Consider the following 22,813-nt stretch of genomic DNA (forward strand, 5'->3'; position numbering starts at 1 on the left):
TATGGATAGATGATGCAATTACAAAGACCCATCTGAAATGTTTAAACCCCAGAGCTAGGTGTCTATACACTGTTCCCTATGAGCGTCCCCTGGTACATATGGCTGTGTGGACTGCACTGGTTGGTGGCAGCCATTGGTGAAGGGGGATTCTATTAGAGGTTTGTGATCCCCAGGGGTTTTCCTATTAGAAATATGTGTGTAAGTCCAAACATCCTCACTTTTTATCCAACGACAGTGAGAGGTACATGTATGTTGCCATTTAAAGTCTTGACCTGTGCATGCCTGAGAACGTGAATACTGTAGTTGACAAAATGAGCTATGGTCATATTCTTGAATGATGTCTGGAATCAGCTTAGAACCCACAGCAGAGGGAAAGCTAGGTAAGAAGCCCAGGTGAGTTTGAATGGAGCGGAATGGGCGGCTGTCAAATCGTTGAATAGATGAAACCCTGAAAATGAGAGCTGAGAAAGAATTCCGCAGCCAATTCCTTAGCAACCTGAGGGGCTGCACATATACTTGGTCAGACCATGTGAATCATGTCAAGCCAACAGATGAGTCCTGAAGCACAGAACAAGAGGTCTCATGAAGACGAATATTGCAAAAGCTCTGCGGGTGAGCATGGTTCGAAGAATGCTTTTGTCAGCAAAGGGCTGTCAGCATTTGCAAACACCAGTCTTCTTCCTCTGGATCAGAGAGAGGCCATGTGCCATTCCTCTTCCCTTGGAGAGTGGTCATTGCCAATCCCCCAGATGAAACAATCTTAGCTTCAAGATAGCCCTGTTATTGCATGGTGAGTGAGGTCATGAATGGAATGTTCTGTGTGGGTGGAATGCTTGTGTGTGAGTGAATGATCCACCCAGGCAGTTGGTAGTCATGTAGCCTGGGTGGTGGGAGCCAGTGGGCTCCCCTCTGTCTCTGTACTTCTCCATGTCCTTGATGTACCTGAAGTGACCTGATTAACCTTGGTAACCTGATTAAAGTGTCCTGAAGAATAATACAAATATATAAAAAAAGATAGCCCTGTTATCACGGTCCTGGTCCTGCATGAAGATGCAGATGCAGAGCAAGTAGGAGTGCGGGCACCCAGCAGCACCTGCAGGCCATTATTACTAAGGAACCACACCAAACTGTAGAGGGGTTTCTATGACATAGCAGCATCTGAAAACCTTTCTTGGAGCTGCCCCTAGGCTGACAATGAAGAGGGGATGGTAGCTAAACAAGATACATCTAGCAACTGGCTGAGTGTGCAAATGGCATCTATGCCCATCTAAATGGTATAGTGGCTGAGTGCACCATGTGATGTCTTCAACTCCTGCATGAGGAAAATGAAAATAAGGTGAATGCACCCTATTAAAACTGGTGCTCTCAGTTGGCCCCTGTCTGGGCTGCACTAGTGGGTAATATGATACTTGTACGGTTTCCAAAATCATTAACTTCCAAAATTAAAGTCGTTGGAATTTTCAGAAAGGAATTGTTTATTCACATTCCTCTATATTGCTTTCATAAAATATTATTGTTTCATATTCCATGAGGCCAGGCAAACATAATGGTTAATATTTCATGTACATATTCCAATGCATTTCGGTTGATAACCTTCTTCAGGGCTGTACATCATGTGTAATTCTGTTATGCCCAACAAGCACTATCATTGCCAAATTCAATTACAAATAAACACCAGAATGACAGTTAATTCAATTCATGAACAGAAACAGTAAATTACATACCAATAGTGTTAGTGTCCATCAATGTGTCCCAATGCGTAGATTTTAAGAAAAAAGAAAGCTTAATGTCAGCAAGGTTGTTTAAAATAAATTTGCATGGTATGCAGTCTAAAGCGTTTAGGTAAAAAGGCTGTACCTTTTGTGTAATGTAAGTCTTCTACCAACGTGTGTGACACACATACGATCGCAGCTCCTGGCAAGAACAATAGGAGCTTAAGTAAAAGCGGAAGGGTCTGCAGTAGTATCCTATTCTGTGAAAAGCTGGGGCGCTTACCTTACTCTTCAGTGATGTAATCCCGGAGTAAGATGCACTCGCGAAAACGTGAGCGCGAATGACTCCGGGAGCATTTATATGCTGCCATGGAGATGGGGGCGAGGTGACGCGCTGCAGCGAGGCCGCTGCACATACGCCTCGGGCCCCACCCATCCGTGTGAACACGGGTGGGCGGGGCTGTCTCCATGGCAGCCACAGTAGCAAAAGGGAATTCTTGTGTCTCGTGCACCGCTCGTGAGAGATGCAAGGTGCAGGTAGACGTATGCTCTGTGTTGAAAGTGCCAACCATGAACAATGAAGTTTGCGGAATGATGCTTTCATGAAGGTTACACACAACTGCTGCTTGCTCCTGTGGGTAGTCGGCCGGTGCGGTGTGGGATACTCGAGGCGCCTGACTAAATAAACACAACACCAGCGATAAGTACAAAACTCGATACAGTCTTTAAACTTAACTGTCCACTATGAATGACAGATGATCATAATGTAACATACCTATTGGGATACCTGTGAATGCGGAAGGAAAGGAAATTGTGCAAAATAGGTAGTGCTGACAGGTGTCTAGTAGAACCAAGATCGCAGTGTGAACAGGAATCGGAAAATGTTAAATCAAAATTCTACTAATATTATGATGAAGTCCATACATTGAATACTCAAATAGAGAGGTTTTTTCTACTTCCTGTAAAGCATATAATATCTACTATTTGCTACAGAAAACACATGTAGTTAATTTCTTCATTAATCTCTTTAGGTGTCAAAGAGTTCAGTCGGTCGATCCAAAATGTTTCGCGTTGCTCCAATCTTTTCTGTAGATTCTCATGTTTATTCAGTCTCTGGACTACTTCTAGAATTAAAAAATTGATCTGTGCCAAATTGTGTTGTTTTTCCTGCCAATGTCTGGCTACTGCAGAGTTGGCAATGCGATTTCTTATGCAGGATTGATGTTCGTTCCACCGAACTTTGGCTGTGTGTTGTGTTTGGCCTACATAAAATAGGCCGCGTGGACATTTGATCCCATAGATAATGTTGTGTGTATTGCATGTGGCATAGTCCTTCAGTCTGATTTTCTCTCCAGAGTATGGGTGGTTGACTGTCTCGCCTTTCATGATATAATTACAGTTGCTGCAATTTAAGCAAGGGAATGTCCAATGTGATCCGTGATCTTCTTTTTTCCTGGAGGTCTGGTGCTGACCAATTTATCTTTAAGGTTTTGACTGCATTGGTAGGCAAAGGTAGGGAACTCTCTCATGTGTGAATTGAATTCTTGAATCTATGCTGTTGAGGAAGTTGAAAAATTCTAAAAGTTTAGATTCCGTGCTTATCCAAACACCAAAAATGTCATCGATGTATCTGATCCATATGGCTAGATCTTTATGCCACAGGTGGTTTTGGAGCACATCTTCAGTCTCAAACCTGTGCATAAAGGCATTCGCATATGGAGGGGCCATGGTGGCCCCCATTGCCGTGCCTGCAACTTGTAAGTAGTATGAGTTTTTATATTGAAAATATGAATTGTTACCAATGAATTCTAGGAGTGCCATGATGAATTCCTTCTGTGCTGGTATATCTTCTTCTCGAAAATGTAATCATTCCACTGCCTCTGTGCCCAGATCATGCGGGATAGAAGTGTAGAGACTCTTATAGTAAAACAGATGTTGTTGGAATTGAATGGTATTGCTCTCAAGTGTTGTAGGAAATGTGTTGAATCTTTGATATAGGTGCTAGTTTTTTGGATGAGAGGTTGCAAGAAATAGTCGATATATTTCCCTAATGTTCCAAAATGCTATTCATCCCTGCCACTATTGGTCGTCCTGGTGGCTTAAGCAGGTCTTTGTGTACTTTGGGTACAGTGTAAAAATGTGGTATCCGTGGATGTAAATTGATTAAAAATGTCTTGGTATCGTGATTGATCCATTTTAGATCTTCCGCTCTCTCTAACAGTTTCCCTAAGTTGCATTTGATCTCCTCCGTTGGATCGTTGTCGAGTAGGGCATAGGTGTTAGTATCATTGAGTTGTCTAACACACTCCTGATCATAATCATTGCTGTTTAGTAGCACAAGGCCTCCTCCTTTGTCCGCGGATCGAATGCTTATTGATTCATCCCCATATAGATTCTTAATCAGTTTGAGTTCATGGGGTTTCATATTGCGGTATCTAGGATGTTTGAATTTGATTTTCTCAAGATCTCTTGTTACCTGTTTTTGAAATATCTCAACTGATGGTACCGAAATTGGTGGCATAAAGTTGCTCTTCCCCCTAAATTCTTTAAGATATAGGGTGTCCTTATCTCTAGGACGTTCTTGTTCAATCTCACTGAAAAACACCTTTAGTTTCATCTTACGAATTAGGTTGTACATTTCAATTTTGGAGTCAAATAGAGTTCTTTCCTAGGTAGGAACAAAGCTAAGGCCCTTCTGTAAAGTCTGTGTTTCTTTGGATGTTAAAACTCTTGAAGACAAATTGATTACTATGTTCTCTTCTGTTGTAATCTCGTGTTCGGTTTTTCCTTTTGTTTTTTCTTTGCCCCTTCTTGTTCTCTTCTTCCTTTTTCTGAAAAAGGGACTCTACTCCTATTTGGTGTTTCTGTCAAGCCTGTTGCTCCCGAGGTACCTGGAGCTGATTCTTCTTCTTGGTTAGTAGCTTCTCTTTCTGTATCCGTCCCTGAACTTGATGTTTTACTAGTGTAATTTATCTTTGGTTTTCTTAAAGGAGGTCCATATTTGTCCTTCCAACTGTACACTTCGTCTTTCAAGTAGTCGTACGTATCCCATTTAACTTTCAAATCTTTTTAGTTTCTAATTCCGTCTTGTACCCAGATAATTTGTTGTTGATGTCTTCTAGGATAGCGTCTACTTCTTCTCTATTCAAAGTGGCCACTAGTTCTTTCTTTATCTCCTGAATTTCTTGTCCCAGGTCTTTTAGATTGTTTGCCAATTCTTGTATCATCAGTAGAATAAGATCTAAAGAACACTTATTCAATATTGCCTCCCATCTTTTTACGAACTCTTTACTTTCCTTGCACAGGGTAGGGCATAATTGGATCCGTAGGCCCCTTGGTATCCTTTGACTTTTATGGTATCTGCCAAGCGTGATCGCATATAGTTTGCGGTTGATTTCCTTCCGAATCAGGTAATCCAGTTGTTTTATTTGACTTGTAGGGTCTTCTTTGTTGGTGCTAGTTGTACTAAATCCAGTGTCTTTGATGAGACCAAGTATTGTGTCTGCCTCTGCGGTTGGAAAGCCTAATATTTTGGCTATATTAGTTGTTAAGCCTTCTGTATCGGCGAATGACATACATTACTTTATAGTTTTTTTAAGCTTAGACTCAGTGTGCCTCCACCTTTGTTATGCTAAGACAACTGGTGCTCTCAGTTGGCCCCTGTGCGATAAATAAATAAATCCTGCATCGTCACTGTATTCACATACCCTTTTTGGCAATACCTATATTTTCGGCAATACCTATATTTTCATAAGAGCTCTATGTGTACCTTCTCTTCGTCTTTGGTAAAACTGTATCAGGCTGTACTCTTAGCTGCCCGCCGCCCGTCCTGCGAGTTGACTTTGGTTGTGACTCCAGCGTCTAACTGGTGGGTGATCCCGTTTGCCCAGTTTAGTATATGATTACCTTACTAAACACAGGGTAAGCAAATCAAACACAGGATTTTGATTTGTCGAAACTCTTTCCCCCATACACAGAACAAGTGTTATAAGTATATAGTGATGGGTATACTTTTTCTTTTTTTAAGTTGTACTCCAGCTTTAAGAGTTTGATTACATTGACATCAAATATGTGATAGAAACAATTTGGTGTGCACTCAGTTCTATCTGGCCTTCTCTATACCTTGTCTCTTCCTCCAGTCTTTTACAGTGTGAGGAGCGGTTCTAAGTGTTATCATAGACATCTTTTGGGCATCATAAATTCGACCAGTTATTTTTTTTTTTAATGGGGGGCCTCGTCATCTCTGCCTCTAGCACACACACCATCACCCATAGCTCTCAACCTTTTTCGATGCAAAGGCGGGTGAAATCATCCGATTTTGTGTTTGGCGGGTGAGAGGCCCATTGAAATGAATGGGCGTGCACGAGGCCAAAAGCGGGTGAGTTGAGAGCTATGCCATCACCCTCCTACTCCCCACCCTCCTACCCCCCTGCCCTCACTTAGAAATATATATATATATATGCATGTATATGTGTCTGCAATAGGCCAATTTCGACCAAAAGTGAGTGCACACTTCCAAAGAGATGACTAAGAAAACCATGTATTGCGGTGAGGAACACGTTTCACAATATTCGCAGCTACTTAATTTTCCCAAAGCCGCACGAGGGCTCCTCCTCCTCAAAATAGTCAGCACGTGGCGTCCGCAGAGAGAGTGCCACCTGGGTAAATGCAAACGTGGCAAGTGAATCCTAAATGGTGGACAGGTCAGTTTGAAAGGTTCCTGTTCTGCCAAAGAGAACTCCTTCCGCGCCTTCACACAGATAAGTGGACGTTAACTGGCAGCAGCAGCAGCAGCGACAGCAGCAGCAGCAGCAGCACTAATAGCAACAGCAGCACTAGCAGCAATAACAGCCACAGGCATTCTCTTAGATACTGTTCTAGCTGATGTTGACTGCTTATCAATGACTCTATGACAGAGCGGCAGCACGTGCAAAAGAAATGCCCCTTCAGTTCTTCCTGCCATTACCCCCGCCCTACGCCGTCTTCCCTCCTCACAGAAGTGTGCGCAATAAATCATATTTCACCCCGCTAGGTATTACAGGGGCGATACATACCGTCCATGCCTGTGGTGACATGGAGGTGTGCAGTGCCAAACCACCACTTTGTTAATTAGGGAAGCACTGCTTGCCGTGGCAATCCCTGTGATGTGCCCACATACTTCACGAACATGGATTTTGTGCATATGTACAAGTGTCTCCTGGGGTGTTCCCGTACAAATGTGATTTTTGAATCAGCTCTAGATTACACATACGTACATGATTTATTTGTGCAAGTGCCCACAATATTTGCACTTGAGAAATGTCTGTCTGATTCGGGTCCTATATGTGTCTCGTAGCACAGGAAGCAAAACCATGCAGAGCAACCGAGTTTCGAATCCCGGATCCGCGCTTAGAAACCGAACTCAGGTACAGGAATTAGGCGTGAAAAAAGAAAAATGATTAAAATAAATGGTATAGTCGCCAGGCAGGTCATGTCCAATGAATATGCCCTGTGGTTATTATACACATTCAGGAACGCCCGTACATATTTCACTAGTTTCACAAGCCAGTGTGCTCGAGTATTTTAGGATTTCGCGTTTTGCAGCCTCTGGCCCATCATGTTCATGTGCAAGGCTGACGTCAGCCATTTCGGTTTTCCTTCTTTCGCAACAAGGGCAGGGCGCGCATTAGCGCTCTTGGCAGTGTGCTTTGTACAGCTTTTTTGATTTATGAATGGTGCAATTGAACATATTCCTGGTGTGGTCATGCCAATAGACTGTAAATTGTCCCTATCTGTTGCATTATTTAGCAGGTGGATAACTTATTCATTGCAATGGTACAAATGTCCAGCACATCCCTACAAAATGATAACATTGCTAGGGTCTGCGTTTACTCAGTATAACGTCCCAACATATGTGGCCTCAAATAATGGCCTCTTGTGGGTATTCCTTGGCATTTCATATCCATCGTGGGAATTAAGGGAAGATGAGCGCCTGTGGAAGTGTGTGTAAAACCTCCAGTGACTTCATCCATAGAAATGCATGCACGGTTTAGATAGCTTCTTAAAAAGAGCACAACTTCTGGAGATATTTCCATCGTTGTAATGTTTTTCTTCATTAGTATTTTATATAATTAGGTACAAGACGCGCAAACCGAATAAGAAACAATAACAGTGGTCATTAATACATGAAGAGAAACAAAGAGAACAATAAAAATTGAGTAAACAAGAGTACATCACCCAGGCAATGGCAGCCCCACTCCCCCACCAATGTTTACTCTAAATCCAAAACAAGAGTGCATCACCCAAGCAATGGCAGCCCCACTCCCCTACCAATGTTTACTCTAAATCCAAAACAAGAGTACATGATATGATATGATATATGGTATTTGTAACGCGCCTATACACAGGTGTTTCAAGGCGCGACGAGGCAGGGAGGGGAGGAACAAGGGGAGACAAAACAAACGATCCTACTAGGCCAGGTGTCATTCAGATCGCGCAAGTGCAGGGGTGGGGGAGGGGGGAAAAAGTGCAAGGGGAAGGGGAGGGGGGGAAGTGCAGGAAAGGTAAGTGGCGTAAGTAATAAATAAAAAAGGGCCAGCTAGTGGCAAGTGCAAGGTAAGTGCAGAACAAGTGCTGGGGAAGGGGGGGGGCTGTAGGGATACAGAGACAGTCCCGTAGTGCAGAGGGGTTCCAGGGGATCAGTGACTGGGACCAGGACCGAAGGCAGTTTAGAGTGGTCCAGTTGCAGGATCAGTGCAGTTTAGTGAAGAATTAATTAGCTGTTCAGCAGGGGAGAGGGAGAGAGAAAGCAGAAGCAAAGAGGAAGGTTTTGAGGTGCTTCCGGAACCGGAGGTGGTTCTCCTCAAGTTTCAGGGAGGCAGGAAGGCTGTTCCAGAGGGAGGCCCCTGCCGCGGAGAGAGATCTACCCCCAGCTCGTTGCTTCGAGAAGCGGCTGACCATGAGGGAGTTGGAGGCGGATGAGCGAAGGGCTCGGGGAGGAAGATATTTGGGAAGAGAGAGTTGAAGGTATTTAGGACCCAGGCCCCAGAAGGCCTTGTGGACAATGCAGAGGGTTTTGAACTTTATCCTCGCAGCCACTGGGAGCCAGTGTAGAGATTTCAGTCCTGGAGAGATACGGTCCCTGGGCTTGAGGCCAAGGACAAGTCTCGCAGTTCTGTTCTGGATGAGTTGCAGAGGGCGGAGAGTGGAGGCAGGCAGATTAAGATAGAGGCTGTTACAGTAATCCATCTTCGAGAGAACCAGGGCTCGGGAGACAGTGAGCTTCTGGGGGAAGGAGAGGAAGGGAAGAATACCTCTGAGGAGGTGCAGCTGGTAGTGTGACCTCTTGGCGACGTCAGAAATATGAGGAGAGAAGGAGAGTGTGGAGTCGAAGATGACCCCAAGGTTTTTTGCCTTGCAGGTAGGAGCAGGGAGGGGGCCAAGGGAGGCAGGCCAGAGAGCTGCAGGGAAGGAGGGAGTGGGAGTACCGATGAGTAGAATCTCAGTCTTACTGGCATTAAGGCAGAGGTCATTGGCGGCACACCATTCTTGGATAGCAGACAGACAGTCAGAGATGAGGGAAGGAGAGGGGGAGGCTGAGGGTAGCCTGAAAATGAGCTGGGTATCGTCCGCATAGCACTGGAAATTAGGGCAGAGAGCGGCGATGCGGTGGGCAAGGAGAGCCAGATACTGGTTGAACAGCCAGGGAGAGAGATTAGATCCCTGGGGCACACCACAGGTGGAGAAAAAGATGTCGGAGAGGAAGGACCCCAGTTGGACCTGGGAGGGTCGATTTGAAAGGAAAGAGGTCAGCCACGCCAGAGCCTGACCAGTGATACCCAGGTTTTCCCGGAGACGGTTGAGCAGGATGGCATGGTTGACAGTGTCAAAGGCAGAGGAGAGATCGAGCAGAATGAGAACACACAGAGTGTTGGAATCGACGTTCAGGAGCAGGTCTTCACGGATGTTCAGAAGAGCAGTTTCCGTGCTTCTGGCAGCTCTGAAGCCAGATTGATGGTCATGAAGACTACCAACAGATTCAGCATGGAGGTTAAGCTGGGAGATGGCCAGTTTCTCCAGGAGCTTGCCCAGGAAGGGAGTGATGGAGATAGGGTGATAGTTAGCCGGGCAGGACGGGTCGGAAGAGGGTTTCTTGAGAAGAGGGTGCACAAGGGAGTGCTTGAGGGGGGAAGGGAAGACTCCGGAGGCGAAGGAGTGGTTGCAAAAGTCAGCCAGGTCAGGAGCCAGGAAGTCGATGTGGTCCTTGATAGTTTTGGAGGAACAGGGGTGAACCTGTTTAGACGAGACTTTCATTGATCGGACTTGTCTGGAAACCTCGTCAGCAGAGAAGGGTGGAAAGGCAGAGAAAGAGGGAGGAGGGTTGACCGCAGAAGGGCCAGAGGAAGAGCCGGGTAGGGAGGGAGGGAGGGAGGTGAGAGGAGGAGAGCGAGGACAGGATGTCCTGAGTTTTAGAGATGAAGTGAGAGGCCAGTGCAGTGCAGAGGGCCTGGGAGGGGACAGGAGAGGTAGAGACTGCAACAGGGTTGGCCAGCTCCTTGCAGATTGTAAAGAGTTCGGCGGAGTGTACATCACCCAGGCAATGGCAGCCCCACTCCCCCACCAATGGCATCTCCAAATCCAAACCAAGAGTACATCACCCAGGCAATGGCAATCCCACTCTCCCACCAATGGTTACTCCAAATCCAAAACAAGAGTACATCACCCAGGCAATGGCAATCCCACTCTCCCACCAATGGTTACTCCAAATCCAAAACAAGAGTACATCACCCAGGCAATGGCAGCCCTACTCCCCCCACCAATGGTTACTCTAAATCCAAAACAAGAGTACATCACCCAGGAAATGTCAGCCCCATTACCCCACCAAAGGAATCTCCAAATCCAAAAACAAGAGTACATCACCCAGGCAATGGCAGCCCCACTCCCCCACCAATGGCATCTCCAAATCCAAAACAAGAGTGTATCACCCAGGCAATGGCAGCCCCAATCCCCTACCAATGTTTACTCTAAATCCAAAACAAGAGTGCATCACCCAGGCAATGGCAGCCCCAATCCCCTACCAATGTTTACTCTAAATCCAAAACAAGAGTGCATCACCCAGGCAATGGCAGCCCCACTCCCCCACCAATGGCATCTCTAAATCCAAAACAAGAGTACATCACCCAGGCAATGGCAGCCCCACTCTCCCACCAATGGTTACTCCAAATCCAAAACAAGAGTACATCACCTAGGCAATGGCAGCCCTACTCCCCCCACCAATGGAATCTCCAAATCCAAAAACAAGAGTAGATCACCCAGGCAATGGCAGCCCCACTCCCCCACCAATGGCATCTCCAAATCCAAAACAAGAGTACATCACCCAGGCAATGACAGCCCCACTCCCCCACCAATGGTTACTCTGCATTCAAAACAAGAGTACATCACCCAGGCAATGGCAGCCCCACTCCCCCACCAATGGTTACTCCAAATCCAAAACAAGACTATATCACCCAGGCAATGGCAGCCCCACTACCCCTCCAATGGTTACTCCAAATCCAAAACAAGAGTACATCACCCAGGCAATGGCAGCCCCACTCCCCCACCAAGGGTTACACCAAATCCAAAACAAGAGTACATCACCCAGGCAATGGCAGCTCTACTCCCCCCCACCAATGGTTACTCCAAATCCAAAACAAGAGTACATCACCCAGGCAATGGCACCCCCACGCCCCCACAAATGGTTACTCCAAATCCAAAACAAGAGTACATCACCAAGGCAATGGCGGCCCCACTCCCCCGCCAAGGGTTACTCCAAATCCAAAACAAGAGTACATCACCCAGGCAATGGCAGCTCTACTCCCCCCACCAATGGTTACTCCAAATCCAAAACAAGAGTACATCACCCAGGCAATGGCAGTGTTCTGACTTGAGTGTCGTGTAGACCGATGAGACCTCCGTCCCCAAGTGACGCACAGGGGAACGAAATAGAAACCCGCTGTGCGACCCTTGAGGCCACAGGTGAGAGATGTCTTCCCAGATCCACGGAGCCTCTGGAACACCGATGCTGCTGTCAAGAAGGAAGGAGGTTAAGCACCAGGCAATCACAATACAGGCAGGTAAACAAAAGAATCTAAAGTGTCTTACCTATCTGGTGTAAGGGAGACCCAGGTAACCTAGTAGGGAGGTTCGAGGCTCATTAGATGCGGCGGTCCCTGGAATAGTGGAACCGCAGGTTAGCGTGGATGAAGGGTAGCCACCTGTGGGAGTCAGGGCTTGACTTGAATCCCCAGTAGGGAAAAGGCGTAGAAGATCAGCAAGGTACCAAGGGATGATCCAAAGACAAGTCGAGGTGCAGTCCAGAAGTCCGGCAACAGGTAAACAGTTCCAAGCAAAAGTACCAAGGGGTGTCCGAGGGAGTCCGAGATAGAGTTCCGTGATCAAGGTAACAAGGAGCAAGATGTAACGCCAAACAGTGTTCGAAGCCAGCTGAGAAGCAATGAGCGTTCTGTCTCTCAGACCTTTATACTGATCGCCCCTGGGTCACGTGACTTCTCTGGATCATGTGACGTCCACCAAGATCACATGGGGAACGCCATAGCGTATCACGTGACCGGCGTGGAGACGTAAGGCCGCCCTTTCTGCTATACGTTCTCCAAGGCAGTTGCCAATGCAGAAAGGGTTGCAATCGAGCCCGTACAACGGTACGGAGTCTTCGGTTCTGTGGCTTCACCGAATCACTTGAGCCTCGAAGCTTGGGAGGAGATGTTGGGGGAATGTGAGCAGTGTTCTGATGTGTCGTGGCCTGGTGTGCAGAGGATCGCCTAACATAGCCCCCCCCCAACGGCCCACGACCCCGTGGGCAGGACGGATGATCCCTATGGAAGCGGGCTACCAACCGCGGGGCGTTCACATCAGAAGCGGAAACCCACGAACGCTCCTCCGGGCCGTAACCCGTCCAATCCACCAGAAACTGGAGCCTACCCCTAAACCATCTAGAACCCAAAATGGCCGATACCTCAAAAACATCAGGAGAGGTCAAGGACACCGGCGCAACAGGGGTACGAAGATGGACTGAGTCAGGACAGGGTTTGAGGAGGGAGACATGAAACACAGGATGGATACGCCAAGAGCTGGGGAGTACTAGACGGAAAGCCACCGGATTAACAACCTGTGAGATCACATACGGCCCGACAAAGCGAGGCAGCAATTTCCGGCAACCCACTAGGCGAAGATGTCGGGAAGATAACCAGACCCTAGAACCCACCACCAGAGGGGGAGCAGCACGACGTTTGCCATCCACACGGGCCTTCATAGAGGCCTTTGCTTCAGTGAGATGAACCACTGTACTCGCATGAATAGCAGAAAGATCCCTAAGACATGTCGTGGCCGCAGGATTCAAAGAACCAGAGGCATCAGGGACCGGCAAAACCTTGGGATGTTGACCATAGAGGGCGTAAAAAGGAGAATAACCAGTAGCTGAATGAGCCGCATTGTTATACGCAAACTCCGCAAGCCGCAAAACGGCCAACCAAGAGGACTGGTGTTGCAATATGAGGCAACGAAGGTACTGTTCCATCGATTGATTCGTCCTTTCGGTCTGACCATCGGTCTCCGGATGATAGGCCGAAGAATACCTCGTATCAATGCCCAATAGTTTCGTCAAGGATCTCCAAAACCGAGAGGTGAACTGTGAACCTCGATCGGAAATAATGACCGAAGGGAGGCCGAATAGCATAAACACATGTTCAAAAAACAAGTCCGCCAAGACAGGGGCCGAAGGGACACCTTTGCAAGGGACAAAACGGGCCATTTTTGTGAACGTGTCCACTACTACCCAGATGGTATCGAAGCCTTTCGACTTGGGGAGATCGGTAACGAAATCCATCGTCAATGTATGCCAGGGCCTGGGAGGTACCGGAAGCGGAAGCAACAACCCAATCGGTCGACCCCTTTGATGTTTAGCCTGAGCACATACCGCACAAGACCTGACGTAACACTCCACATCGCGCCTCATAGAAGGCCACCAACACCAACGCTTGAGAAGGTCTAAAGTGCGCTCTTGTCCGGGATGGGCATTAAAGGGGGCGTCATGAGACCACTCAAGGGCAAGATTACGTGTATCAGGTGTAGGAAGGAACAGGCGTTCATGTACGAAAGGTAAACCATCAGAATATACCGGATCCCATTCTCGTAACTGGTCAGAATGATCGCTAGTCCAGGATCGAACCGAGTCTATCAGTGACAATGAGGGAGTACAGAGACAAATCACATGACTCTTTTCGAGAACAGTGTTGGGGAAAATAGGCAATTGGACCCCCCCCGGGGAACGTGACAAGGCATCCGCCTTCCCATGCGCCGTTCCAGGACGGTGCATAATACGGAAGTCGAAGGAGGAAAAGAAAAGATGCCATCGGACCTGTCTGCTATTAATGCATTTCAGGGAGGCCAAATCCTGTAGGTTCCGATGATCGGAGTATACTGTGACAGGATACTTAGCCCCCAGAAGATGATGACGCCAAACACGGAACGCGTCCATGACCGCCAAGAGTTCTTTTTCCGTAACGGTATAATGAGACTCAGTACTGGAAAACTTACGGGAGTGGAATGCCACTGGATGTAATTTGCCGGTATTAGGACACGTTTGTGACAGCACCGCCCCGAGGGCAAAGGAAGAGGCATCTGCCTCGACTATGAACGGAAGATCCGGATTGGGATGTTGGAGTACCGGTGCGGTAGTAAAGGCGGTTTTCAGAGTCTCAAAAGACTCCTGCTGTTCTCTCTGCCACTGATATGGCACCCGAGGACTAGTCAGGGCCGTGAGTGGGGCTACAATCGTGGAAAAGGAAGAGATGAAACGCCTATAGAAGTTGGCGAATCCTAAAAAGGCCTGCAAGGACTTGAGTGTTTGAGGTACTGGCCAATCTAAGACTGCTTTGACCTTAGACTCGTTCATGGATACCGCCCCAGGGGTGATGTGGAAACCCAAAAACTCAACAGAGGTCTTATGGAACTGACATTTCTCAGGTTTGGCAAATAAGGAATGTTTGCTTAAACGGGTTAATACTTCTCGGACGTGTTTTACATGATCATCCAGGTCACGAGAGAAGATCAGGATATCGTCCAAATATACAACCATGTACACATCCAGAATATCCCTGAAAATGTCATTCATGAATCGTTGGAACGTGGCCGGGGCGTTACATAAGCCAAAGGGCATGACAAGATATTCGTACAATCCGTAACGTGTACAGAAAGCAGTTTTCCACTCGTCTCCCTCGCGAACGCGTACCAAATTGTATGCGCCGCGTAGATCAAGTTTGGTAAAAACGGTAGCATGTGTTAAATGATCTAAGAGTGGAGTGATTAACGGGATGGGATATCTATCCTTCTTGGTGATCGCGTTCAGACGCCGATAATCCACACAAGGACGTAAATCCCCCTCCTTCTTAGGTACAAAGAAGATAGGACTTGCCGCTGGTGAAGTGGAGGGGCGGATGTGTCCTAAACGCAGGGCGTTCTGTACATATTCTTTTAACACCAGTTCCTCCGAAGGAGACAGAGAGTAGATCCTGCCCGAAGGAACGGTGGAATCAGGAAGCAATTCGATTGGGCAGTCATAAGGTCTATGTGGAGGAAGTACCTCAGACGAGCCTCGATCGAAAACTGATTCGAAAGCCAGATATTCTGGCGGGATCCCAGACACCAACCCCCCAACAGTATGGGACTGTATGACTTCTGGATCGTCAACCGTCAGTGTGAGTTGTGCTAGGGCTCCCAAGACCCGAGAGGGTGTGTCAGGGGCTTGATGGATCGGGAGACAATAACTCTGACAAATATCGGACTCAAAGAGTACAGTGCCTGCTTGCCAATTGATCAATGGATTATGTTCACGTAACCAGGGTATCCCTAGTATGATACCGAATTGAGGTGTGGTGATCAAATCAAAACTCAAGGTTTCTGTGTGTATGTCCTGTATGTTCAACAAGAGGGGTGCGGTTTGATGTCTAACAGGACCAGAAATCAATGCGGAGCCGTCTACGGCTTGGACAGGTTCCGGTCGTGTTTTTACCACTAAAGGTAGATTGAGGGAATGGGCCAAATCAATATCTATGTAATTACCAGTGGCACCAGAATCAATAATGATATTGACTGCATGCAGAAGGCCAGTAGAGGGACATAGAGTAGCCTTTACGGAGATAGGTTGAACACGAGCAAAGGTAAGAGGGGTTCCCGGAGAAGATGATGGGAAACTCGACCTGGTCTCCGGTCCTAAGGTCGAGCCATCCGAAAAACCTGACTCTTCTTGGGACGTCGAGGACACTCTTTCACGAAATGTCCAGTGGTGCCACAGTAAAAGCACGCGTTATCAACCCTTCTTCGTTCCCTCTCAGATGTTGTAATAGGACTGCGTACCCCTCCCACTTGCATAGGTTCTTCAGTAACGGAAACGGGAGTATTAACAAGAGGAGGAGAGGAGGAGGCCCCCGATTCAGCTCTACGCTCCGCTCGGCGTGCATCTACCTGCAGGACGAGATCAACCAATTCCTGGTACTGAGTAGGCATAGAAGGGATTACTGCTAAAGCGTCTTTCATGGTGTTACTCAACCCCCTGTAGAAGACCACCGCCCGCTTATTTTCTGGCCATGATGTTTCTGCAACTAGCTGATTAAACTTGGTGATGTAATCTATCAGCGATCTTTTGCCCTGAGTCAATTCCAACAACTCCAAATCCCTAGACTGTGCCTTGTGCCGAGTATCGAATACTCGGGACATTTCTAGGACCAACAAATCAAAGTCATAAAGAACCGGGCTATTGTTTTCTAACAGGGGATTAGCCCAAGCGGCAGCTGTTCCAGCTAAATGGGAAAGGGCGAAGGCGGCCTTAGCAGTGGACGTGGGAAAAGCCAAAGGCCTGCATAAGAAATGTAACTTGCACTGGTTAACAAAGGTTCTAAATGTCTTGGGATCACCCTGGTAACGTTCAGGAGCAGCCAGGGGGGAAGGAGTTGGGAGGACTATTGGAGTCGGTACTGGCGGTGTAGGGGAGGAGCTGCCCTCTCCGAAGTCCGGGTCTGCAGGAAGGGGATGCTGAACGCTCTGTATGGTATCCAGCCTTTGGTGGATCACTGTGTTCGTGGCGGCCATATCTGCCCTTAGTATTGTAATTGCCTGAACTAAAGCAGTTATGGGTTCGTCCGTGGATCCCTGCATCGTCTAACACGATTATACGGCTTCTCAGTCTGTTCTGACTTGAGTGTCGTGTAGACCGATGAGACCTCCGTCCCCAAGTGACGCACAGGGGAACGAAATAGAAACCCGCTGTGCGACCCGTGAGGCAACAGGTGAGAGATGTCTTCCCAGATCCACGGAGCCTCTGGAACACCGATGCTGCTGTCAAGAAGGAAGGAGGTTAAGCACCAGGCAATCACAATACAGGCAGGTAAACAAAAGAATCTAAAGTGTCTTACCTATCTGGTGTAAGGGAGACCCAGGTAACCTAGTAGGGAGGTTCGAGGCTCATTAGATGCGGCGGTCCCTGGAATAGTAGAACCGCAGGTTAGCGTGGATGAAGGGTAGCCACCTGTGGGAGTCAGGGCTTGACTTGAATCCCCAGTAGGGAAAAGGCGTAGAAGATCAGCAAGGTACCAAGGGATGATCCAAAGACAAGTCGAGGTGCAGTCCAGAAGTCCGGCAACAGGTAAACAGTTCCAAGCAAAAGTACCAAGGGGTGTCCGAGGGAGTCCGAGATAGAGTTCCGTGATCAAGGTAACAAGGAGCAAGATGTAACGCCAAACAGTGTCCGAAGCCAGCTGAGAAGCAATGAGCGTTCTGTCTCTCAGACCTTTATACTGATCGCCCCTGGGTCACGTGACTTCTCTGGATCATGTGACGTCCACCAAGATCACATGGGGAACGCCATAGCGTATCACGTGACCGGCGTGGAGACGTAAGGCCGCCCTTTCTGCTATACGTTCTCCAAGGCAGTTGCCAATGCAGAAAGGGTTGCAATCGAGCCCGTACAACGGTACGGAGTCTTCGGTTCTGTGGCTTCACCGAATCACTTGAGCCTCGAAGCTTGGGAGGAGATGTTGGGGGAATGTGAGCAGTGTTCTGATGTGTCGTGGCCTGGTGTGCAGAGGATCGCCAAACAGGCAGCCCCACTCCCCCACCAATGGTTACTCCAAATCCAAAACAAAAGTACATCACCCAGGCAATTCCAGTCTGACTCCCCCACCAATGGTTACTCCAAATCCAAAACAAGAGTACATCACCCAGGCAATGGCAGCCCCACTCCCCCACCAAGGGTTACTCCAAATCCAAAACAAGAGTACATCACCCAGGCAATGGCAGCTCTACTCCCTCACCAATGGTTACTCTTCATTCAAAACAAGAGTACATCACCCAGGCAATGGCAGCTCTACTCCCCCCACCAATGGTTACTCCAAATCCAAAACAAGAGTATATCCCCCAGGCAATGGCAGCCCCACTCCCCCACCAATGGTTACTCCAAATCCAAAACAAGAGTACAAGAAGGCCTCAATGTTCTCTGCATCGGCCTGCACATCTGCAGTGTAAAGACCCTTGTAAAAAGTCCAGAATTCCGATTGAATATGTTCAGATCCCATGATACTTCCCCAGAACATTATTGAATTGCACTAATCACCCTTTTTCTACTTATAACTCTTAGTCTGTGAGCCAATAGCCAACTACATCTCTCCCCTTCTTCAATGTATGTGCAGTGTGTCCTAAACAATGCATATCCCCCCTGCTCATCATTAACTTGTTCAAGGGATATTTCCTCTTCCTAAGTTTCCTGTGCCCTTCTTCATTTTTGCAGCTTGTGTAGTCCCTCTTCAGGAATTTAATTGAATTCTCACTTGCTGGATAATCCAATCAAGAGACCACACATCCTAAAGGCCTCCCATACTGTCAGATCCTCTACCTCACCATTCTTGTTAGCTATCTCAAAGTACTCAGATTTCATCTTCTAATAGGCACGCACTCCTTTTCCACATGCACAACCTTTTGAGCATGTGGCCAAGGACAGGCATTGTATTGATTTGAACATGGTCTGATATGTGAATGTTACCTATCTCACTCCCCACACAATTTTGTGTGACCTTCCCTGAGGTGAATATGTCATCATGCACCCCTGAGTGGAAGCTGTAATCCCTGGTGGTAGGTTTCCCCATCCTTTACACATCTAAAGGGTTAAATTCTCTCAATAGTCCCTTCAATGCCTTATGATTCCTGCTTCCCTCACAACGAAATACGCATTTGCCTATGTTTAACATCGAGTCTGAGAACGCATAAAAATCGCCCTTTAGCATGATATAACCGTTATAGCGCTTTTGTAAATGTTTCACTAACCCAGAGGAGAAATGTGTTGTCCCCCACTTTGGGGGCGTATATGCTGCCCCTGTCACTACCACTCCTGGATTCCCAAATGCACAGATAAGATCCTTCCCTCCTTGTCCTTATCATGTGATGTTACTGTAACTTGCAGATTCTTATGGCATAAATAAACCACACACCTGCCCGTGGTCATGTGAGGAGGTGAAGACCTGACCAACTGAGCACCTATGTAGTTTCTGCAATTCTATGTTAGTCAGGTGGGTTTCCTACAGCATGGCTGCATCTATCCTGAGTTTCCCCAGGTTTGATAACACTTTTATTCTCTTGGCCAGTTTATTGAGACTATTGGCATGCAAGACACCAATTTCATAGTCCTTTTGGCATGACGGGACTCCAATGTTTTCAAGGGCTGGGTATTCATCCCAGGACTCAATGTCCCAGTATGGGGGTAGGTGTGGGATGTATCAACCCACTCAACATCACTGTGCATTGCTGGCAGCAGAAACATCATAATGGCCGTTGGAAAGCATGCTGCTTGCCAGAAATCACCAGAAAGTGCGCAGTGAAAACCTGAAAAATAGGCCACCATCTACTTTGTGCCTATGTCAGTAGTGAGCACAGTAGATCACTGGCCAAAACCCACCATTGGGCTACCCACCAAGCAGCCTGAAACCACTTGGAAAAAGCAATGCTGATTTCCAAAAGAAATACAGAGCTGTTTGGGAATCCGTTTTCTTGATTGTCAAAAATGTGTTCAAATCATGGCTCACAAAACCACCAAAAAGATCCAACCTCCTTGTTGGGTGTTCAACATCATTCTCCCACAAGAATCTACATGAATATAAGGTCCACAGAAGTGTATCTATATCTGAACAAAGTATATTTTGAGGATTGCTTGCTGGAAGAAATCTGTCAAGAATGGGTGTAATACCAGTACTCGACTCTACCAAGAAGCCAGTGTTTTTTGCCATGTGTGTAAACTTGTACATTGAACCCCAAACCATACCAAAGAAGAGAATTCCATCAAAATGCCATATAGAGTGCCACACATTGATTTAATGTGGAAAACGACTGGATTTAAAGATGTGTTGCTTATTTTAAATGTATAAATGTATTCTTTTATAAGGAACTATGTTGCAATTGACCAGAAGGTAATCTAATTTAGTTAAAACTTTCAAGAGGCTTTCTTTCTCTGAGAACCCTTCACACCTTGGGCCTTCCCACCAAAAGGGAGGATGTTGCATGGACATGTTAATCAGATGGGGAGGAGATTCCTCTGCTGGCAGGAGAAAGAGACAATAGAGTCTTTCAGTTGAATAGAGATGCTAATTTGGGTGTGACTGGCCAACAACTGCTCTGTCAGGAAGGCAGGCCATGTGACCATCTGACTTAGCCCAGCTCTGGGGGCGGACCAGACTGAGATGTGAATTGAATTGAAAGCAAATGTATGTTTTATAAAAATGCTTACAACAAATTGTATCAAGCTGACAAAAATATGAAACTTTGGGATTGTTGAAATGAAAAATTCACTCACAATTTAAGACTAAGCTGAAATCTATGCAATGTTCTAATACTAAACCCTTGAATCTATTCATGTTGTAGCTACTATATGTATGCTAGGAACAGGAAAAATTACAGAGATGTGCTCAGATGGAGTGTGTATGCCTGTGTAAAATTGGGAAACCCACCAAAAGTGCAAATAAGTGGTAATTTCTGAACCCAAGCTCGTAGGAACATGGGACTTGAACAGAGACATGCCTTAATTAATCTGTGATGTGTATATGTATTATGAACAACTTGTGTATCTGGGAAATATGTTTTTTGGGAAAAATAGATTTTCTATGTAAAAGCAAAGGGGAGGGATTTCAGTTAGGCCATAAAACACAGCATCACTCTGACACATATGACACACTGCTCCTGTCTCAAATCAGGGGACAGGAAATTATCTGACCTATCAGGATCCTTAGAGGGTTGGGCAAAGAGAGTCAGCCTCCCCACCCACTTTGGAAACACATAAATAGGGACTGCTGAGACCCAGAGACACAAACCTTTCCACTACTCACCGACTTCTTGGCGAAGCACCATGCAGGAAGACTCCAGACAGATCCAGAGACCAGACTCTAGAACCAAACTCTAGAAGTTTGAAGCAGAGAGGCCTAATTCACAAGCTGAACCCTTCTCAGCAGGCCTGCAGACTCTAGCAACCTGATTCTAACACGTAAACTCCCCAGGGGCTCTCACCTTCAACAGCCGGGCTGTGCTGTTTTGCTTCTAGCTAAGAACCCTGTGATAGAACCAAGGTCCAGACCCAGAAAGCAGCGCTGTATCTAGAACCCGTCAGATCCAGCTCAACAGGCCACCCAGACTGCAGTGCAGTGCTGAGAGCAGAACCCAGAGTGCCTGAAACCTGTCCGGTGGCGAGAGTGAAGCCAAACCCTTGGCCAGATCTTTGACGAGGCCCATTCCATTCCAAAGCCTAGGAGTGAGTGTTTAGTCTAGAACTGTCCATAGTCATCTCTTAGTTTAAAGTAATCTTATTCCAACCATCTCAACCTGTCCAGAACTGCATTATAGAACCTCTTTTATCCATCCTGAATTCTTCCCTCGTCCACATAAGTCTGTGATATTGTAGCAATAATCATCTTTGCGCTGATATTTCTGAAGAGGGACAAGTGTTTTGACGGACAGAGATCAGGGCGGTGGCGCCGCAGATCTGGTGGCTGCCCGTTGAGTATCTTGCTTCTTCATAGCTCCATAGTATAAGTCCATATTGATTCCTTCTCTGTAAAGCGCAATCTTTCATTTTGAAATCTTGACTTTATTTCTGAAAATCTACCTTCACAAAAACCTCCGTAACTTCTGAACCGCCCGTCCTAGAACCGACATTTAACTGTCATTCTGAAGCTAAGATCCTAAGCTAACGAACCCAAAACAAACTCCTTATAGTTTTTCTGTAATCGCGTTTCACGCACGTGGAAAAATTGCCGCAAATTGTCATTTAGCTCCATTTCAAAACATGCCAAAATAGCTGTTTCTTGTTTGCAACTGCTGAGATTCGTTTTCGATCTGATAATCCTTCATGAATCATTGCTAGTGTTGACCTGAACCAATCCCAAGTAACTATCATTTATCCTATTTTCACATTCATTGCAATAACATTCAAAGGTATTTTGCCTGTTTAAAATCATACCTGTTTTCTCTAAGCTTGCTGGGGGTACTGGGATTGAACTGCATTATTGATTGTATTCTTGAAACCTGTGTGCCTTAATTTCTATCTCTTCATATTGCATACTGGGGGGAGTGAGTAGTCACAAGGGAAAAAGTGATCATATTATCTTTTGATTGAAATCATATCAAGTTTATTTCTGTGTTGCATTCTTTCCTATTATTGCCTTTCCTTGAACCATATAAAGTATTCTCTGCTACCTTATCCTTCCAATTCATACTCCTTACTGATTAAAGAGATTGTTGAGATTGTAATATTGCCCATTGCTGATCATTTTCATATTCATAAGTGTGCTATTCAGATATTATTCTATTCATAAAAGTATGATATATATTGTTGAATTCTTCAAATAAACCTTTTAATTTGCAAAACAAACCTACTTCTTGGCTCAGTGAAATCGGGGAGATTCAAAGAGAGGGGCGTTATATAAGGGTTCATCATCCAGATTTAAAGAACTTTGACATAAAATATATAAATAAGGGTTTCCATTGGGCATCCCAGACTAGGCATTGACTTAGATGGAGTGCTGGATTGAAGTCACTTA

The sequence above is a fragment of the Ambystoma mexicanum genome, chromosome 6q (genome assembly GCF_040938575.1).
Source record: "Ambystoma mexicanum isolate Mex_15411 chromosome 6q, UKY_AmexF1_1, whole genome shotgun sequence".
Lineage (NCBI taxonomy): Eukaryota > Metazoa > Chordata > Amphibia > Caudata > Ambystomatidae > Ambystoma > Ambystoma mexicanum.